The 22,421-nt window shown below is 42.6% G+C and overlaps 1 protein-coding gene across 1 annotated transcript in view; it reads right to left on the bottom strand.

Annotated features, from left to right (window-relative positions):
• LOC126272493 (sex peptide receptor) overlaps positions 1-22,421 on the bottom strand; it is a 3,488,090-nt gene that overhangs the window by 2,901,679 nt on the left and 563,990 nt on the right. The window lies entirely within an intron of this gene.

Genomic DNA, 22,421 nt, shown 5'->3' with positions numbered 1-22,421 from the left:
ATTGAATTTAACTGATGAAAGGAGAAAACATAGAAATGCACTAAATGAAGCAGGCAAAAAGGAATACAAACGTCTCAAAAATGAGGTCGCCAAGAAGTGCAAAATGGCTCAGCAGGCATGGCTAGAGGACAAATGTAAGAATGGAGAAGCTTATGTCACTAGGGGTAAGATAGATACTGCCTACAGGAAAATTAATGAGACCTTTGGAGAAAAGAGAACCACTTGTATGAATATCAAGAGCCCAGATGGAAACCCAGTTCTAAGCAAAGAAGGGAAAGCAGGAATGTGGAAGGAGTACATAGAGTGTCTATACAAGGGCGATGAACTTGAGGGCAATGTTATAGAAATGGAAGAGGATGTAGATGAAGATGAAATGGGAGATATGATACTGCGTGAAGAGTTTGATAGAGCACTGAAAGACCTAAGTCGAAACAAGGCCCCGGAAGTAGACAACATTCCATTAGAACTACTGACCACCTTGGGGAACCAGTCCTGACAAAACTCTACCACCTGGTGAGCAAAATAAATGAGACAGGCGAAATACCCTCAGACGCAAGAAGAATATAATAATTCCAATCCTAAAGAGAGCAGGTGTTGACAGATGTGAAAATTACCGTACTATCCGTTTAGTACGTCATAGCTGCAAAATACTAATGAGAATTCTTTACAGACGAATGGAAAAACTGGTATAGGCCAACCTCGGGGAAGATCAGTTTGGATTCCGTATAAATATGGGAACACGTGAGGCAATACTGGCTCCACGACTTATTTTAGAAGCTAGACTAAGAAAAGGCAAACCTACGTTTCTAGCATTTGTGGACTTAGAGAAAGCTTTTGACAATGTTGACTGGCATACTCTCTTTCAAATTCTGAAGGTGGCAGGGGTATAAAATAGGGAGCGAAAGGCTATTAGATTAGATTAGATTAGATTATTACTTGTTCCGTAGATCATGAATACGACACTTCGTAATGTTGTGGAACGTGTCAGGTTAATAAAAGATGTCTGTGCAAGATATTGCATTACACAAAATATTTCATGACACTAATGTTTAAGCTGTTTTTCTTTTCCTCCCTTAATTTATATCTAAAAATTCTGCCACTGAGTAGAAGGAGTTGTCCTCTAGAAATTCTTTTAAATTATTTTTAAATGCTGGTTGACTATCTGTCAGGCTTTTGATGCTTTTTGTTAGGTGACCAAAGACTTTTGTGGCAGCATAATTTACTTCTTTCTGTGCCAAAGTCAGATTTAACCCTGCATAGTGAAGATCATCCTTTCTCCTGGTGTTATAGCTATGCACACTGCTATTACTTTTGAACTGGGTAGGATTATTAACGACAAATTTCATAAGTGAATACACATACTGTGAGGTTACTGTGAGGATCCTTAAATAGATGTCTGCAGGATGACCGTGGTTGGGCTCCAGCAATTATCCTGATTACACGTTTTTGAGCAATGAATACTTTTCTACTCAACGATGAATTACCCCAGAATATGATGCCATACGAAAGCAGTGAATGAAAGTAGACATAGTAAGCTAATTTACTGAGATTCTTGTCACCAAAATTTGCAATAACCCTAATAGCATACGCACCTGAACTCAGACGTTTCAGCAGACCATCAATGTGTTGCTTAACAGTTTAACCTCTTATCAATGGCCACACGTAAAAATTTTGAAAATGCTACCTTAGCTACAGACTTCTGCTTAAAGTCCATATTTATTACTGGAGTTGTTCCAGTTACTGTACGGAACTGTATATACTGTGTTATATCAAAATTTAAAGAGAGTCCGTTTGCTAAGAACCACTTAATAATTTTGTGAAAGACATCATTTACAATTACATCACTTAGTTGTTGGTTACAATTTGTACAGAAATCAGATGGCAGTTATAAGAGTCGATGGGCATGAAAGGGAAGTAGTGGTTGGGAAGTGAGTGAGACAGGGTTGTAGCCACTCCCCGATGTTATTCAATCTGTATATTGAGCAAGCTGTAAAGGAAACAAAAGAAAAAATCGGAGTAGGTATTAAAATCCATGGAGAAGAAATAATAACTTCGAGGTTCGCCGATGACATTGTAATTGTGTCAGAGACAGCAAAGGACCTGGAAGAGCAGTTGAACTGAATGGACAGTGTCTTGAAAGGTGGGTACAAGATGAATATCAACAAAAGCAATACGAGGATAATGGAATGTAGTCAAATTAAATCGGGTGAAGGTGAGGGAATTAGATTAGGAAATGAGACACTTTAAGTAGTAAAGCAGTTTTGCTATTTGGTGAGCAAAATAACTGATGATGGTCGAAATAGAGAGGATATAAAATGTAGACTGGTAATGGCAAGGAAATAGTTTCTGAAGAAGAGAAATTTGTTAACATCGAGTATAGATTTAAGTGCCGGGAAGTCGTTTCTAAAAGTATTTGGATGGAGTGTAGCCATGTATGGAAGTGAAACATGGACAATAAATAGTTTGAACAAGAAGAGAATAGAAGCTTTCGAAATGTGGTGCTACAGAAGAATGCTGAAGATTAGATGGGTAGATCACATAACTAATGAGGAGTTATTGAATAGAATTGGGGAGAAGAGGAGTTTGTGGCACAACGTGACTAGAAGAAGGGGTCGGTTGGTAGGACATGTTCTGAGGCATCAAGGGATCACCAATTGAGTATTGGCGGGCAGCGTGGAGGGTAAAAATCGTAGAGGGAGACCAAGAGATGAACACACTGAGCAGATTCAGAAGGATGTAGGCTGAAGTACGTACTGGGAGATGAAGCATCTTGCACAGGATAGAGTAGCATGGAGAGCTGCATCAAACCAGTCTCAGGTCTGAAGACCACAACAACAACAACACAAAACGCCTGACCTTCTCATAGGCAAATTAACAACCCTCAAAGAGGATGTGAGAATAGGAAACCGGCCGCGTATTCCTGTTTCATACACTGATTGTAGTTGGCGTTATGCCTATATATTTTGTACAGCTTACAACGAGAAGTTAATGATTTGTGTATCCACGTATGCCAATTTAATGATTGTTGTACTTCGGATTCATGGAGGTTTCATTTTTTTCGACCACGTTGTGAGCGTGTGTAGCGCTTTTCTCTTGTTTTTGAGTATGATATTAAGACGAACTCAAAAACTTTAGTACAGTCTCTGACATCAAACTTGATTGCTAGATGGCCGTCGGACGCAGGCTACGAGTAGTAATCAGCGTGCTACTTTAAAAAGTGTCTACCAAATATTCGCTGACTCGTTTCATATTTCTAAAGAGTCAAACGTTTAGTTAGTCTAAATGAGAGTAAAAGTGTGAAAATTAATAGAAACATGTGATGGCAGAGAGCACGTTCACTCCGCCTTCTTCTTGTGAATTTGAAACAGCCATCGTCATCGCAAATACTGAACAGTTTCAAAGTCCCACTGAAATAAATAAGGGGTCGGGGATCTGGGATATGGGAGTAATAAGCGAGTGAGTCGGATATCAGCAGAAATTTATTTAATACAAAAAAATGACATAAAGCACATGCTAGTAACCTGAGCACATTTAATTTTTCAGTTAACCATTTATTAATGATTATTAATTCTCCGCTGGTGTGACACGGTGTATCAAACCAACTTCTTCACCGCTGTTGATTATATTTTCGGCCGTTGGAGAAGGCGAGCTGTTCTGCCGTGTACCTTCCTCCTTCCCGTTGTCTAAAGCCACGATTTCATTGGTTTGGAGCCAGCAGCCGTACAGTGAGGACAGCATTTTTCGACCCACTCGACCGACCACACCAGACTTGCGGAGCTAAAACTTTGTCTGCTCTCAGTTAAAATTTATGTTTAAGTCAATATCTTTGTAGGCAAGTAGCTGACGTCATCTGGACGTTTAAGCCGAGTCGTGAGATGTTTTCGTATAGCCTAATGATAAAACGACCCTTAGCGATAAACGGGAAATCCGTATTCGAGTTCCGGGCCCGCACAAATTTACATTGTCCTCATTCCATTATACAGCTGACCGTTGTCCATATTCGCAACTGCGAATGCATTTCATGCAAAATATTCACAGTTTGAATAGTACTTGATTGCCTTATCAAAAATCATCTTCTTGCTAGAGCAAAAGTGACCAATATCCGCCCGGCCGGAGTGGACGAGCGGTTCTAGGCGTTACGGTCTGGAACCGCGTGACTGCTACGGTCACAGGTTTGAATCCTGCCTCGGACTTGGATGTGTGGGATGTCCTTAGGTTAGTTAGGTTTGAGTAGTTCTAAGTTCTAGGGGACTGATGACCTCATAAGTTAAGTCCCATAGTGCTCAGAGCCATTTGAACCATTTTTGAATCAATGTTCCACATCATCTGTAGGAGACAATTTCCATCGTCTGAAAAGTAGACCAGAGACTGCAACAAGACTAAGGGTCAGGGACAACTTCGGCAGATGCCGCATCTTATGTACATCAAAATAAAATAGGAAAGAGAAATATTACTGCAGAAGGAGCAAAAAGTGCATGTGTCTTGAACATATTGGAGTGTTGGGTAAGGATTGTCAATAAGAGCTAAAAGTGAAATAATTAGTAGCTGTATAGGTAGTTATTCTCTTTCCTTCAACGTTTCTTAAATTTACACATGTTTTAGGATGGGGTTCCGCCTTTAGCAAAATACAATTTTGTTTTTTATCCCAAACATATTTCAGAGGCACTATAAAAACGTAATACACCAGGAAAACCACACCATCCGTTAAAATGGTATGAATACATAATTTTGTGTGTGCTTCAAAAAACTGTAAATACGATTTAAAAACTAATATTTACATGTATACAAAAAGCAAAGAACATTCTTTGTGTTTAACACCCATAAAAAAGCCCATTGATGATATTGCAACTGCAGTGAAACATATTGGGATAAAAAATGAAATTGTGTTTTGTTAGAGGCGGACCCCATCCAAAAACAGATGTATTGTTAAAGAAAACTTGGAGGAAAGACTTCATCCTCAGGATGATTATTTCTTAAGTGTATTAAACAGTCTGATTTATAGTGTGTGCAGTTTTTTTTAAGTATTGTTTGAATGTCGTTAGTTTTTCGATTATATGCTAGCATATGGTCCATATTAACTGTGTGACCAAAGAATATCATAATACATATTTAATGCTACATTTACTTACAAACAGTCCTCGAGATAGAGTAAAATGATTCATGAGTATGTCTGTTCTTGTTTGTATTTGATATACAGTCAGTTCCACTAGGATGTGTACACCATTATGTGTATGAAATTGATGACAAAAATATTATAAATATATATTTACATAAAAATTAATGTTGTTAATAATTGCAAGATAACCTAACAGTTAATCCAATCGCCAACATTATCGATTATAGCTGGTACCCTTTTGGCAAGCTTTTCACAAGGTTTCCTGCATATTCTCTCGGTGACGATATCCTTATCGTCCTGATTTTATATAACAGCTGCTTGAAAGTATATAATGGCTTTCGTTTAAACTTCATCTTAATATACCACCAGACACTGCGATCTGATTTTCATTCGGAGAAATTGCACATAAATGCGTCGTGGACATCCTATTGTCTTGATTCCACGCTGTACAGAGACGCATCATTATCCTCCTGAAGCACCAGTTTGCCTCGTTAAAACCAAATACCACCCATTTTTAATCAAAGTTAAAACAATTTCAGCCTTTAAATTGGCTGTAAATAAGTGCAAATAACCAAAACTGAACCGACAAAACAAAACATTCAACTCTCACACTGTTTATCTACGCACTGTGGAAAATTTGACTGAGACAGATTCGAGACCACTATCAGAGGTATCGCTGCGAATGTTGCGTTAAAAATGACGGCGTGCACTTTCTTGTGGAACTGACTGTACTAATAACCAGCACGTTTTTCATTTGTTTATTGTGTTGATCTGACGAAACTTGGAATGTAAGGTCACCAGAAAATCAGAAAATTAAAATGTGAGAAGATAAACGGTGACAGTGAAAGGGTATGATGGTAAAACACAGAAACGGGTATTTAAAACCGCCACTAATTACCGCATCAACCAACATCAGAATTTATTTGGAAGCCCGTGTGATTCACATATTCAATTGGACATAACGGTTTAAAATCGCCAATAATTGGATCAGAAACCGCTATTAACAATATAGTTTACAATAACCCAATAGCCAATATGTAAATACTCAGTACAGACAAAACTGGGGTCACCTGTAGAGTTACAACTCGTAATTTATACCAAAACTGCCGGCGAGAAACCGACGATGGACATCAAGGCTTCATCCTTAAAATCTTGTTCAGAAGCTGTGCTAAGTGGAAAAGGATGTGGCCTGTCCGCAATGAGTGCTAGGCCCAATCACTCTCCCACTTTACATTTTTACTACCAAACTTATCAATTTGTATACGAAACGTCCTGGCAGATTAAAACTGTGTGGCCGGCCAAGACTCGAACTCGGGACCTTTGCCTTTCGCGGGCAAGTGCTCTACCAACTTTACAGAAGTTTACAGAAACTCTCCTGCGAACCTTCGCAGGAGAGCTTCTGTAAAGTTTGGAAGGTAGGAGATGAGATACTGGCAGAAGTGAAGCTGTGAGTACCGGGCGTGAGTCGTGCTTCGGTAGCTCAGTTGGAAGCCGGCACGGTAGCTCAGCGTGTTCGGTCAGAGGGTTACGCGCCCTCTGTAATAAAAAAACTGAGTCAATCTATCAAAAACGAACATAAATGGGTGTCTTACGACGTCCGCCCCGAGCAGATGCAACGAACAAAAGCGAACAAAAATGAGATTAAAAAAAAAAGTTTGGAGAGCACTTGCCGGCTAAAGGCAAAGGTCCCGAGTTCGAGTCTCGGTCGGCCACAGAGTTTTAATCTGCCAGGAAGTTTCATATCAGCGCACACTCCGCTGCAGAGTGAAAATCTGATTCTGGAATTCGTATACGGTTTCGCGGAATGATTACGAATATTTCTAGTTTTCTTCATCTGGGAGGAAACAAGCGGGCTGTGTGATGATTAAATGTCGCATTTCACGCAAACAGCAAATTTTGTAGCAGATGGAAAAAAATTCAGTCAGTTTTGGGTTCTGTGAGCGAGCCACAATGCGCCCTACGCGAAGAGGTGAGGGAACGGCAGAGGTGGTGCGGTTTATCGCGTCCTCCGAAGTGAGTCCGAGAGGAAACCAACGGAAAAGCCGTCCCCGGCGGACGGCAGGCTTTGTGTAGGACGGGGTGGTGTGGTGTCCTCATCCCCCACAGTAAATCTCAAAGCTGCAACTTCTCCACGACATGGAACGCTGGCGCAGACTCAGGTTTTTGTGGCCAACGTCTCATATTACCACAAAAGACAGGCCTGGGGTGGCTACACTCCCTGTTGGCAAGGTGCGCTCGTTAAAAGCCTCTCACACACCAGCTCTTAGCGTGACATTCCGCAGATACATTCCGATGGCTACGTTAGCCATGAATATGACTCAAGAACGTTTCAACTTAAAACGCCTTCCAGAAACCAGCCATTGGCTAAATTGTACTACGGAGGGCAATGATTTCTGCGCACGCGACGTTTGGCGGCAAATTTTGTTGCAAAAAATGACTGGCCACCCGCTGGTCCACTGACGCTGAACTCGAAATGAAAGAAAGAGATTCGTGTTCTGACTGCGTAAGCGAGCAGTGGTATTACTCTGTGCCGTCCGCTACAGGGTACGGTGATAGTAGTTTTACTTCTCCGGTAGCCCGGGCAGGAACACATTGCTTATCGGGATTGTGCATTACCGCAGTTGCAGCTTCATGGGTTATCCACATAGTAACCCATCGAGAACTGAAAGCTATCAACTATAAGACCAGGTGCAGTTGCAATTAAGAGTAAATATACGAAACAGTGACGTACTTTGATCAGCCTTGTCATTTCCATTAAGGGCATTGCTCGATCATCCTAGAGCGATAGAGATCGCACCTTTCGTGATCATCACTTTACGTAATTAATTCGAACAGACTTATGGTAGGATGCACAACGTTACAGATCTGTGCAGTACATCTGGGAAGGGAAAGTGCCAGACGCTGAGAAGTTATTTCCAAGATTTTTGGAAGTAAAAATGGATCCCGCACGGTTAATTACGTAGTGTTCCAGATATTCAATTTTAACAAACAAAAATTTGGAAATTTGGAAATTTGTGGTGTGTACTATGCGAACAAACTGTTGAGGCCATCGAAATACAGGTTCAAATGAATCTGAGCACTATGGTACTTAACATCTGAGGTCACCAGTCCCCTAGGGCTTAGAACTACTTAAACCTAACTAACTTAAGGACATCACACTCACCGTTCCAGACTGAAGTGCCTAGAACCGCTCGGCTACTTCGGCAGGCGCTGAGGCCATCGGTCCCTAGGCTTACACACTACTTAATCTAATGTAAACTAACTTACGCTAAGGACAGCACACACACCCATGCCCGAGGGTGGATTCGAACCTCTGTCGGGGGGAGCCACGCGAATGGTGACAAGGCGCCTGAGACCAAGCGGCTTCCCCTGCGCGGCCCAACTTAAAACACCCTGTGCACATGAGATCGAAAACAGTCTGGAAAGCTTATAAGGGTGTTGCAGGATGTGCTGTGTTGAGAAATAATTGTTAAGAAAGAAAAGTCGACACGTTGTACCGTTTGCCGCGCGGGATTAGCCCAGCGGTCTGAACTGTACGGCTGGTCCCAGCGGACGTTCGAGTCCTCCCTCGGGCATGGGTGTGTGTGTTTGTCCTTAGAACAATTTAGGTTACGTAGTGTGTAAGCTTGTGGACTGATGTCCTGAGTAGTTAAGTCCCATACGATTACACACACTTTTTTTGTGCCGTCCGTGTTATTTAGCATTGAAGTTAACCAATGAGGCCATTGCTCGCGCTAATTGAAGCGGAATGTGTTCATCTTTGGGTTTCCTACTAAATCAGTACAGTACTTGATCGATCAAATGAATAAACGTATGAAAGAAATAACCGAACATGGTGAATTTTTACTTTGTTGTATGCTATCCAACTTAGAGGAATCGCATTATTCCAGTTACTGCATGACGTTGCCGGACCTAGGACCCTAACTTGACTGTCTTACCGCCTGCGTGTCCGCTGTGCATACACTAGAAACCTACGGTAAAACATTGTTCTGCCACAGTGCACCTTTTTCTTCTGAAAGGCTCTGCCAGAACTGCATCGTATATTTGACTTATCCACATATCTTCTTGGTTGATGGACGAAGATGTATCCATGTTAGAGACCGCGGACATGGCAGGCTTAATGGCTCCGCCCCAAGTAGCAGTAACCCGTCCACAAGACCGCCGGCCACAAATTCGGTCGCCTGTGGAGTTAAGAATATGGTCACATAACCGACGGCATAGCTAGCGGAATTCAAGCCCCCTTTGGTAGTAACCTCAAGCAAATGGTTGCCTGCTACACTACACCTCCGCCTTATTGTTACCACTGCCGCCCAGCACTGTGGCGTCTGATGGACTGGCCGAATTCTTCGTCTCGTGCCGCAATACTGTCAGTGCTGCTTGAGTACAGGTGACGGACGCGGAAGCATTTCCTCAGTGTTTTTGTGCTACTATGGCTTGTGTTGTGCGGAGTACGGCGCACTTACTCGTGTTATTAGGCGGCCAGTTGTCACTGACTGCACTTCCGATTGCAGTTCTTTCTAATTCGCTTATTTTTCTGTGGCCTTCACATTATACCAGATACGCGTGTCCAGCAATTTAGGTTGCATTAATGGTAAATAAATAATGTAACATATGATGAAAGAAAATGAAAGAAGATAAAAAAAATGAAATATACAACTACACGAATTTGACAGTTCTTCATTCAGCTCACTGCTTGAGAACGTCAATGTTGGCTGGTTCAAATGGCTCTGAGCACTATGCGACTTAACTTCTGAGGTCATCACTCGCCTAGAACTTAGAACTAATTAAACCTAACTAACCTAAGGACATCACACACATGCATGCCCGAGGCAGTATTCGAACCTGCGGCTGTAGCGGTCACGCGGTTCCAGACTGAAGCGTCTAGAACCGCACGGCCACAGCGGCCGGCACGTCAATGTTCATAATCTATCTACATGACTAAACCTAAGTTTCAATTGCAAACGAATTCATTATGATTGGCTCATGATCAAAATTAATCTTATTAAAAGAACATGTAATTTCAAAATGCGATTGCCCAATTCATCACGAAGCTGTGACTTTTGGCTTTTGTGGGGACTTATTTGGTATTTTGTTACACACTGAAGTGTACTAGTCTTGAGATACCTGCCAACATCGTGCCGGACTTCCTTTTGCCAGGCATTGTGCAGCAACTCGACGTGGCATGGACTGTCGTTGGAAGTCCCTGCAGAAATGCTGGGCCATGCTGCCTTTATACAGGTGCCTAATTGCGAAATATCCCGGTGCGGAAATTTGTGCACGAAGTGACCTCCCGATTAGGTCCCATAAATGTTCGATGGGATTCATGTCTTGCTACCTGGGTGGACAAATCATTCGTTACATAGACCAGGATGTTCTCCGGACCAAACACGAACAATTATGGCCCACTGACTTGGCACATTGTCATCCATAAATAAGTCATCGTTGTTCAAGAACATCAACTCCATGAATGGCTGTAGCCGAACACAATCATTTCCAGTCAATGTTCGGTTCAGTTAGACAAGAGGACTCAGTACATTACATGTAAACAAAGGTCAAACCATAATCCTTTATCTTACTGAACAGCTCCATTATCCTGCTCAACTGCAGTAAATGGACAACCATAAGTGCCGAAAATTTCTTACAATGTAGTAATAACTATTCGTTTCTGTACCCGATCAGCTGGCTGGACTGACCCAAAAGATTCTCTCACTTAAGTGATACTGCTTTAGACGGCGTTCAGGTAAGTGGTGTAACAAATGAAAGATGCCAAAAGGATTCCTCATTGAGTTATACACTGTCCACATCCTTACGTAATGTGGGACTGACCCTCAGGTGTCACAAGAGACTGACCTCCCATTATAAGAGGAGGCCGGTAATATTGTCAGTATAAAAGCAGTAACAGCTGAATCGCTCAGTCAGGAGAGATCAGTAACTTCGAATGTGGGCTCGTCCTTAGATGTCAGCCGAGTAATCGGACCATCAGCGACATTTCAGCGCGTCTAAAACTGACCAAGTACTGTTGGTGTTGTGACTGTGCAGTGGAAACGCAAGGGATCAGCTATAAATAGACCAAGGCCAGACAGAGCTCATGTACTGACTTGGCAGAAAATCATAAGAAATTTTGGTCTTATGTCGCAGGGGAGTGTCGTAGGGCCGTTGCTATTCACATTCTACATAAATGACCTTGTGGATGACATCGGAAGTTCACTGAGGTATTTGCGATTGATGTTGTGGTATATCGAGGGGTTGTAACAATGGAAAATTGTACTGAAATGCAGGAGGATCTGCAGCGAATTGACGTGTGGTGCAGAGAATGGCAACTGAATCGCAATGTAGACAAGTGTAATGTGCTGCGAATACATAGAAAAAAAGACCCTTTATCATTTAGCTACAATATAGCAGGTCAGCAACTAGAAGCAGTTAATTCCATAAATTATCTACGAGTACGCATTAGGAGTGATTTAAAATGGAATGAACATATAAAGTTGATCGTTGGTAAAGCAGATGCAAGACTGAGGTTCATTGGAAGAATCCTAAGGAAATGCAATCTGAAAACAAAGGAAGTAGGTTACAGTATGCTTGTTCGCCCACTGCTTGAATACTGCTCAGCAGTGTGGGGTCCGTACCAGATAGGGTTGATAGAAGAGAGAAAGAAGATCCAACGGAGAGCAGCGCGCTTCGTTACAGGGTCATTTAGTAAACGCGAAAGCGTTATAGAGATGATAGACAAACTCCAGTGGAAGATTCTGCAGGAGAAACGCTCAGTGGCTCAGGTATGGGCTTTCGTTGAAGTTTCGAGAACCTACGTTCACCGAGGAGTCAAGCAGTATATTGCTCCCTCCCACGTATATCTCTCGAAGAGACCATGAGGAAACCATCAGAGAGATTGGAGCCCACAAAGAGGAATACCGACAATCTTTCTTTTCACGAACAATACGAGACTGGAATAGAAGGGAGAACCGATAGAGGGACTCAAAGCACACTCCGCCACACACCGTCAGGTGTCTTGCGGAATATGGATGTAGATGTAGATGTACTGACCGACAGGAATGTTCGAGGAATGGGAAGGGTGGTTATAAAAAGTCACCTGGAGCCAACGGAAGGAATCATTCGTCAGTTCCGTAGCGCTATCACTATTTAGTTGGCACGATGTGCGTAGTGAGCTAAGATGAATGGGGTGAGTGACCGAACGGTTCCTCATAATGCCACACATTTCTCTAGTCACTGCTAACCGACGATTGAGATGGTGTAAAGGGTGACGCCACTTTACAGGGAATTGCTGAGATCGATTGATTTGGAGTGATGAATCACAATGTTCCCTGTGGCAATCCGATGGAAGTGTTTTGGTTTGGCGAATTTATGGACAATGTTACCTGCTACTATATGTAATGCAAACAGTGAACTGACGAGATGGTTGTGGTTCGGTATGGGTGTGTTTTTCGTGGTTAGTGCATTGACCCGTTATTGCACTTATAAGAATGCTAAATGCGGTAAGATACGAACACATTTTAGAGCGTAGTTTAGTGCACATAGTAGGAAAGCAGTTCGCATACCATGAATGTTTCTGTCAGCATGAAAGTGCACCCCTGATAGGCTACCTATTGCGAACCAATCGTTTGCAGACAATGACATTGCAGAAATGACTGGCCTGTCCAGAGTCTCAATGGAACACCTTTGAGATGAGTCAGAACGTCAACATCGCTGCAGAACTCAGTGGCTCTTGAGAGAGAGGCATTCAGATATCTCTCTGAAAATGTCCCCAGAAGAGTGCAAGGTGTTATTTAGGTGAAGTGTGGACACAGCCAAGATGAATGTCCACTATTAAGTGTCCGAATACTTTGGATCAGATAGTGGACTAATTGTCTGTAACACAGGCCGAGAGGTGTCCCGTGACAGCGAATAATGTTCAGATGGCATGGCGGGAAGTCAGACTGTACTTGTCGGACAATAGGATCGTTTAAGCGGCATTCTGTGCTTCAGCTTCCACCAGAGCCGCATTTAAGAGCATGGAATCTAGACTACGGTCTAGAGCCGCATCTCTCAATGGGCTCCGCACCATAAAAATGTAAATTTCTAAATACCATCGTTTAATACTATGATGCGGACACCTTTAAAACGGGGTAATAGAAACAATTATTTTGATGGAATTATTCGGTTGAATGCTTCAGTGGGGAGTCAATATTCACTTGTGAAACCCACGGTCCCATGTCAGTTTCGCAAGGACGTCCGGTCAAACAGCTGTCGCTTCAGTTAGCCAAACCGCGGACGCTTCTAGAAGAGTGATAAATGGCATTCTGACAGTTTGAAGTGAGCTAGATTACTGATTTTTTCCGTGTTTCATTTCACCCAAACAAAGACCCATAAATGTTGATCGTGTTGATACAGCAACCAGCCACAAATTTACTTTCAGCTCCTTTATTCAAAGAGTACCGTTACCGGTTTCGAATCGTTATGATTCATCTTCAGACGGTTTTCTTGCCGTAAACTAAAAGACCTCATTACCAAAGACTATCCATTTGAAAATAACTACACCATGCATAACACAGATGAACTCATAAGCTTAATTAAAGACATCCACATCGTACCAACAGCTAAATCAGCATCACTAGACATAGTCAACCTATTCACGAACATCCCTGTCAGAGAGACTATTAACATTATCGGAAACAATCTACTTAAGTATAAGAAAATTACTATTGCACGGACCTGTGAACTCATACAAATACGTTTACTTATTGTAAAGCGTAATTGCTTTACCTTCAACAGCAAAGTGTACCAACAACATGATGGTTTGGCAGTGGTCAGTGGCTCAGCTGGGATATTGGCTGATATTTACATCAACTATGGAGAACAAATATTCTTCTCAACCAACCAGCACACCTCAAAGAAAATAATCTAACACAGAAGATACGTTGATGATACAGTCTTGCTTTTTGATGGTACAAACAATGAAATTGATACGTTAGCAGCAAATCTAAGCAAAATGCACAAAAATATTACATTCACAGTTGAACATGAGCCTAATAAAAGCATTAACTTTCTTGACCTGAAGATTTGCAATAGTAACAATGAACATGAGTTTAGTATTTACAGAAAACCTACCACCACAGATGACAGTATTGACAACTCATCTTGCCTCCCTCGCCAACAAAAAATGGCACATTTCAGAGCAGTTAGAAAAATATCACAATCAGGTTTCCCATAAATAATAAATCACAACAAAAGTGATCCATGATGTAAATACCGCCAAAAGTCCCTACGGTAAATCAGGAATATACAAACTCAAATGCGATACATGCCCCAAATTCTACTTTGGACAGAGAGGCAGAAGGTTTGAAGTTAAATACAAAGAACACATTGACGATTTAAGGCTTGGCAACTTGAACAAAGCTGCATTTGCAGCCCATATTGCTGAAGAAAACCATTCAGTGCGAAACATTGAAAACAACTTAAAAATGTAACGTCTATCAGAAAAAGGAGCCACAATGAATATATTAGAAGAAATAAAAATACACACACACAAAAACAGAACCCCAGACTATATCCTTAATGAACAAATCGAGTTAGCTAACACCCTTTTCCTGAAAAATTTTCAAATATTATTTTCCACACGCCAAAGCAAATTATATTCCTACGCCTATCTGCAGACCAAGTAGCAAATTTATATGTTACTACAATTCTCATTATGCTAAATGTAAATAAATAATGTACTGTCTTACCTATAGAGCACTAAAAATGAATTAACTTTGTAATTAATGTAACAGTATTCGCTCTAAAGCTCACAAAATTAAGGTCTCTCTGTACTAGCGTGAAAGACATCTCAATTGCTTAAGTCAATTTATGATCATTTTCTAAACATGGGACATCTTCAGGATGTTACGATATATCGTAGCATCTTTGTCACTTAAATGTTTGTAAACACTTTGTATTGTATCAAAACATGTGGTGTGCGCTAGAAATCTTTTTTGTGACAAATTGAAAATGTTGAGAGAGAGAGAGAGAGAGAGAGAGAGAGAGAGAGAGAGAGAGAGAGAGAGAGAGAGAGAGAGAAAGTTACGTGTGCACTAATAAGAATGCAGTGGGAATGTATTTACATCTGTTGGACGAATGTAATGAAAACAAACACTCAGAAACGACATTTCACGTAAGTCACATCCAATGAAAATCCGTCCGCAGTCGTGCTTATTATGTATTATTTATATTTTAGGACAATTAATCTGTAAAAAAACGTTGCAATGAAAGCATGCAAACCGTCTGAAGGTGAATCATAACGATTCGAAACCGGTAACGGTGCCCTTTGAATAAAGGAACTGAAAGAAAATTAGTGGCTGGTTGCTGTCTCTGCACCATCAACATTTGTCTTCAAACAATGGCCAAGGTCTCCAACCATGTCATCATGTGATAAAATTGCAAAAAGACCCATACATTGTGAAATGCTTTTTCCTAATGTTGAAATCATCATCAAGAATATACCTGTCAAGTAGTGGTCGTGAAATGTCATTTTTGAAATGAAGATTGACCAAGCACAGGCTCAGAACCTTCATGTTAAATGACAGGTTCAACATTTTGGTTTCGCTCAGAACTGACAGAGATAATTTAGTATAACTATGTCATCAAGACAATGCCAGTAGCTTCGTTAGTACCAAATGTAGGCCCAGTCCAATTACCCTCTAAGGTTATTTGGATCATCGTCTGTGAGAATCATTATTTGGGAAATTAAATGTACGTTAAAATAGGTATCTGACGTATGTTTGTTATATTGCAATTTGCTAATACTTGTACCTTATTTTTAAAACAGAATTACTGATTTGTGTATGGACATGAATGTCAACTTTTCGTCTCATTTATTTCAAAAAAATGTTCACAATGGTATTTATAAATGGAGATGAACACTTTAATGATATCTGTGCCTTTCGTTCTTTTTAAATCTTCATGAAATCTTAACTTGTATAGTAAAAGTTATACGCTATAAATTGTAAGCTCCACACCGCGTATTGCTGTCTGTGTATGAAGACTTGTCTTAGGAACCATTAGAAGAACGACGACACAATTTTCGCTAATAGGCAGGCTGACTCATGACCAAGGTTTCTATAGATAATGTATAATCATAGTGCTGCCGAATGCGTAATATATATGTAGTTTTACCTGTTCCATATTTAATTGACGTTTGCAGTGGCATCTCGAGGCAGTGATTAGAAATACGAGTATATCAGCTACAGAGGAAGCGGTATCTGACGGAAAAATCAGTAAAATAAGGAGCCACAGCAAGGCCAGATATCTATACAAATTATAAACTGATGTTTCTATCCACATTTTCAGTCTGAGTGTCAAGGCTAACCTCAGGAAAAACTGTAAGGATTTGGAAAAGGTTAAAATAATAGATAGACTGATTCGTGAGAAAGGTCTGTACATATAATTTATTACCACTATGCCAAACAGGTTGCCTGTCCGCACGTATTAGTGCTATCTCGCTAAGCTGGGGCAGCTCGATAATCTCGCACAGTTAAATAATAGACCTTAAATTCTGAGTTATAGGCTTCTGATTCGAAAATTGCTCTAAAATACTATTTTTTGGGGGTTAGTTATTGGAAAACTACCTGTAGTAGCGTCCACACGACCTTGGAACCTGTACACTCTTCACACAGCCTTGCCGGCTGTTGTGGCCGAGCGGTTCTAGGCGCTTCAGTCCGGAACCGCGATGCTGCTACGGTCGCAGGTTCGATTCCTGCCTCGCGCATGGATGTGCGTTATGTCCTTAGGTTAGTTAGGTTTAAGTAGGTCTAACTTCTAGGGGATTGATGACCTCAGATGTTAAGTCCCATAGTGCTCAGAGCCATTTGAACCATTCTGAACACGATCTTGGCAGCCATTACTAATTTGGGTACTGCAATTTGAAACGTTTATTCATTACAACGAATTAAGTTTCACATGTTTTAGAAATAACTTAACTATTTTGCGTTCTTTTCAGCATAATCTGCAAAGTTTTTCTTCTCCTATGGCTTTTCTGCCTGCTTCAAATACTTTACAGCATAACGCTTTGTGGCTTCACTGGATTTATGAATGGGTCCTCGGTCTCTGGGAAATCAGAGAATGTGCGTAGTGGGCTTAGAACAAAAGGCGACAGCCATCTGTCATTACAGTCACACTGCACCAGCTTTGCACGATCAGTCAAGTAATATACCACAGCGTCCTCGTGTCGTTTATTGTCGGTAACAGTTTATTACCCTTTTGCTCATGAGGAGCTCTACCGCATACTACAGTAGTACATAAATACTTTCTGTTTTGGTTTTATCCCATATATATCATAAATGAGGAAGTTTATATGTTTGTTACTTCTTCACTCTGAAACGGCTGGACTGATTTGGAAGATATTTGGATTGTAATTAGTTTCTATCCTGAATTAACACATGGGCTACTTTTGGAAGTATTTAGTACGAGAGATTTATTGATTTGAAGATTGTAACGCGAAGTATTGAACTACACTCCTGGAAATTGAAATAAGAACACCGTGAATTCATTGTCCCAGGAAGGGGAAACTTTATTGACACATTCCTGGGGTCAGATACATCACATGATCACACTGACAGAACCACAGGCACATAGACACAGGCAAAGGAGCATGCACAATGTCGGCACTAGTACAGTGTATATCCACCTTTCGCAGCAATGCAGGCTGCTATTCTCCCATGGAGACGATCGTAGAGATGCTGGATGTAGTCCTGTGGAACGGCTTGCCATGCCATTTCCACCTGGCGCCTCAGTTGGACCAGCGTTTGTGCTCGACGTGCAGACCGCGTGAGACGACGCTTCATCCAGTCCCAAACATGCTCAATGGGGGACAGATCCGGAGATCTTGCTGGCCAGGGTAGTTGACTTACACCTTCTAGAGCACGTTGGGTGGCACGGGATACATTCGGACGTGCACCAAATTCCCCTGCCGGTCTAGGAATGGTAGAACGATGAGTTCGATGACGGTTTGGATGTACTGTGCACTATTCAGTGTCCCCTCGATGATCACCAGAGGGGTACGGCCAGTGTAGGAGATCGCTCCCCACACCATGATGCTGGGTGTTGGCCCTGTGTGCCTCGGTCATATGCAGCCCTGATTGTGGCGCTCACCTGCACAGCGCCAAACACGAATACGATCATCATTGGCACCAAGGCAGAAGCGACTCTCATCGCTGAAGACGACACGTCTCCATTCGTCCCTCCATTCACGCCTGTCGCGACACCACTGGAGGCGGGCTGCACGATGTTGGGGCGTGAGCGGAAGACGGCCTAACGGTGTGCGGGACCGTAGCCCAGCTTCATGGAGACGGTTGTGAATGGTCCTCGCCGATACCCCAGGAGCAACAGTGTCCCTAATTTGCTGGGAAGTGGCGGTGCGGTCCCCTACGGCACTGCGTAGGATCCTACGGTCTTGGCGTGCATCCGTGCGTCGCTGCGGTCCGGTCCGAGGTCGACGGGCACGTGCACCTTCCGCGGACCACTGGCGACAACATCGATGTACTGTGGAGACCTCACGCCCCACGTGTTGAGCAATTCGGCGGTACGTCCACCCGTGAACCGTATGTGCAATTGACGGACTTTGAGCGAGGGCGTATAGTGGGCATGCGGGAGGCCGGGTGGACGTACCGCCGAATTGCTCAACACGTGGGGCGTGAGGTCTCCACAGTACATCGATGTTGTCGCCAGTGGTCCGCGGAAGGTGCACGTGCCCGTCGACCTCGGACCGGACCGCAGCGACGCACGGATGCACGCCAAGACCGTAGGATCCTACGCAGTGCCGTAGGGGACCGCACCGCCACTTCCCAGCAAATTAGGGACACTGTTGCTCCTGGGGTATCGGCGAGGACCATTCGCAACCGTCTCCATGAAGCTGGGCTACGGTCCCACACACCGTTAGGCCGTCTTCCGCTCACGCCCCAACATCGTGCAGCCCGCCTCCAGTGGTGTCGCGACAGGCGTGAATGGAGGGACGAATGGAGACGTGTCGTCTTCAGCGATGAGAGTCGCTTCTGCCTTGGTGCCGATGATGGTCGTATGCGTGTTTGGCGCCGTGCAGGTGAGCGCCACAATCAGGACTGCATACGACCGAGGCACACAGGGCCAACACCCGGCATCATGGTGTGGGGAGCGATCTCCTACACTGGCCGTACACCTCTGGTGATCGTCGAGGGGACACTGAATAGTGCACGGTACATCCAAACCGTCATCGAACCCATCGTTCTACCATTCCTAGACCAGCAAGGGAACTTGCTGTTCCAACAGGACAATGCACGTCCGCATGTATCCCGTGCCACCCAACGTGCTCTAGAAGGTGTAAGTCAACTACCCTGGCCAGCAAGATCTCCGGATCTGTCCCCCATTGAGCATGTTTGGGACTGGATGAAGAGTCGTCTCAAGCGGTCTGCACGTCCAGCACGAACGCTGGTCCAACTGAGCCGCCAGGTGGAAATGGCATGGCAAGCCGTTGCACAGGACTACATCCAGCATCTCTACGATCGTCTCCATGGGAGAATAGCAGCCTGCATTGCTGCGAAAGGTGGATATACACTGTACTAGTGCCGACATTGTGCATGCTCTGTTGCATGTGTCTATGTGCCTGTGCTTCTGTCAGTGTGATCATGTGATGAATCTGACCCCAGGAATGTGTCAATAAAGTTTCCCCTTCCTGGGACAATGAATTCACGGTGTTCTTATTTAAATTTCCAGGAGTGTATTATGGAATCAGCGTTGCGCCGGACTAGAAATTGTTTTTTTTTTTTTTTCTCTTAGTCAAGTGAATAATTCTGTTACCCCCTCACGCTGAAGCGACGAAGGATTTGGATGAACTTTGGAATGGAGATACCCTGCACCGTGAACTGTCACACAGACTATCGCCTATTTAAAAAAAAAGAAAGGAGAAACACGTTTCCCGCTGAATGGTCATTGTCCCACCAAATGGTCAACGTGACAAAGTTAACTATCAAATGACTAAATTAAGTTTAGTGGAGAGATTAGTTTTTAACTATTTTGCCAAATGGAATTAGTATGAACACAAATCTAGAAGAGATAAAATATTGGGGGTTGATGAAATATTCTTGAATAATAGAATCATAACTAAACTCCATATCAGTGTAACGAATGCCCATGAAAATATTTCTGAGCAAGTAGAATGTATTGGAAGTGCAGCAGACTGTGATATTGATCAGTATAAATAAGAGCGAAGGACAAAAGTTAAAAGTGGCTGGTATTCATCTGGACACGCCACAGCCCTATGTTCTCTGCTCGCGTGTATGAAGAGTCACAAACCTCTACATATACGCAGAGAACCAAGAAGTCTCGTAATGTTCTTTACAGAGACGCGCGACAGCAGATTTCTAACTCTCCTTACAACCAAGACAACTAAGATCTTTTCCGTTGTAGGAAAGTCGCGACCTATCGTGATATTATGTACTCCCTTTCCTGGCACATTTGTAATTCGCTACTCCACTAGGTAAAAATCTTTACCTTAAGTAAACGACTTAGTTGTGAGCGACAAGTAGTCTGCCAGCTTCTCTGAAACTGGTGTATTTTTCTGATGTCGTGCGGTTTGTTGGGCCGCAAGTGGCTCGAGCTTCAAAAACTCCAAGAGTTAGCTTTTGTAATGAGTCACACGCGTGGATAGCGCGTTTCGGCATTAGCATTTCTTTATAAATAACTCTTTAATCGCGGGTAACGCCCCAGAGCGCAGTTAGATATATTGTAAGGAGGACATCTCCATGAAACAAACATACAGAGTAGGATAGAAGTAGTAAAGCCAGCGGTGTAATTACAGCTACTCACCTGCTTCTATTGAAAGAAAGCAGAGAGCCCCGTCTGTGCCCGCAGTCTGCTTGATGCTGGCATTCCTGCTTCTCCATTCCCATCTCTTTCCAATCTTCCAACCCTCAGCCCCCCCCCTCCCCCCTTCCACCACTTCCCATTCCAAAACCGTAGCGTCAGGCGCTCCGAGTCGATGGGTGGAGAAACGTCTCCTCGTGCTGTCCGGAGCAGCAGCGGCTATTTCCAGAAGCGTCGCCCTACCATTACTGACTGCTAATTGGCTCGTTCGTTTGGCGGCAGAGAGCAGATATTGGGAGGAAGTATCAAAACTTGGGTCCTTCACCTCTTTTCCCTCTAAAACTCAGTCACCTCGCTCTCCTGGTGTCCCCGCTGTGAAGTTACTACAGTTCCACTGATGTGTGCATTTGGCACTCCGCAACACTAAGACGGAGAGATCATTTCCGTTTTTTTTTTCAGATCCTCTTTGCTCAACAATAATTTTCGCATTACGTCATTAGTTTTTTTTCTTTTTTGTGTACTGCTAAAATGGTTAACATTTGACGACCACGACGAATTTCTTCGAAATTTATGTTACAATCGTACAGGAGACAGATTGTAACGTATGTTTGTGTAATTTATGATAACGCTAATTTGTTTCAAGGCATTTATTTCTTCAGTAAGAGAGAATTTGTCTGTTTGCCACGAATGGAATCGATTTTCAAGTTATTGCAGCTGGTGAAAGAGCAGGGTCTCGAGAAAGCTGGCTCGCCAAGTACGAACGAGAGTTCACAATAGTTTATTAAATGTGAATGAAAAATAAATTGATTAAGAGTACGTCAGATATTGAAATCGCATTTAGAAGTCCAGTTAACATCCATCAAGATGTAAATAATGGTGGAAATACTCGAAACATACATGCAAATGGAGCTTCTGTATGTTTTATCTGTATTTATTTAGATGCAGGTAACGGTAATCAGCAAAGTCTGCTATGTACCATGGGTTTTGCTACAGGTGATAGACAGCACGCGTAAGGATAATCTGGATAAAATTAGAAGGAATGTCAGCATTGGCTGTAATTTTGATGATTTATTGACAGCAAAATCGATTTTCGATCACATAATGATCATTTTCAGTGCTTTAGCGTACAAATTAAAGCTCGTAGGCACTGGTGTCTAATTATTAGCAGTAACAGAAGCTGTGAAACGATCACAATAACTGCTGATAGGTTACTGTGATCGTTTCATAGCTTCTGTTACTGCTAATAATTAGACACCAGTGCCTACGAGCTTTAATTTGTACCCCAAAGCACTGAAAATGATCATTATGTGATCGAAAATCGATTTTTCTGTTAATAAATCATCAAAATTACGGCCGTGCTGACCTTTTTTCTAATTTTATTTATCATATGGCCGGTGTGCGCACAGCACTCTATGGAGTCGCCAGTCGATAATCTGGATGTCCAGTCAGGCCGTTAAACACTATCCCAAGATAGATTGAGGATAGAATTGTCACCACCACT

This window comes from Schistocerca gregaria, chromosome 5, assembly GCF_023897955.1.
Source record: "Schistocerca gregaria isolate iqSchGreg1 chromosome 5, iqSchGreg1.2, whole genome shotgun sequence".
NCBI classification, from domain to species: Eukaryota; Metazoa; Arthropoda; class Insecta; order Orthoptera; family Acrididae; genus Schistocerca; species Schistocerca gregaria.
Note: the sequence above shows the minus strand (reverse complement) of the source record. Positions and strands in the feature narration are given on the sequence as shown.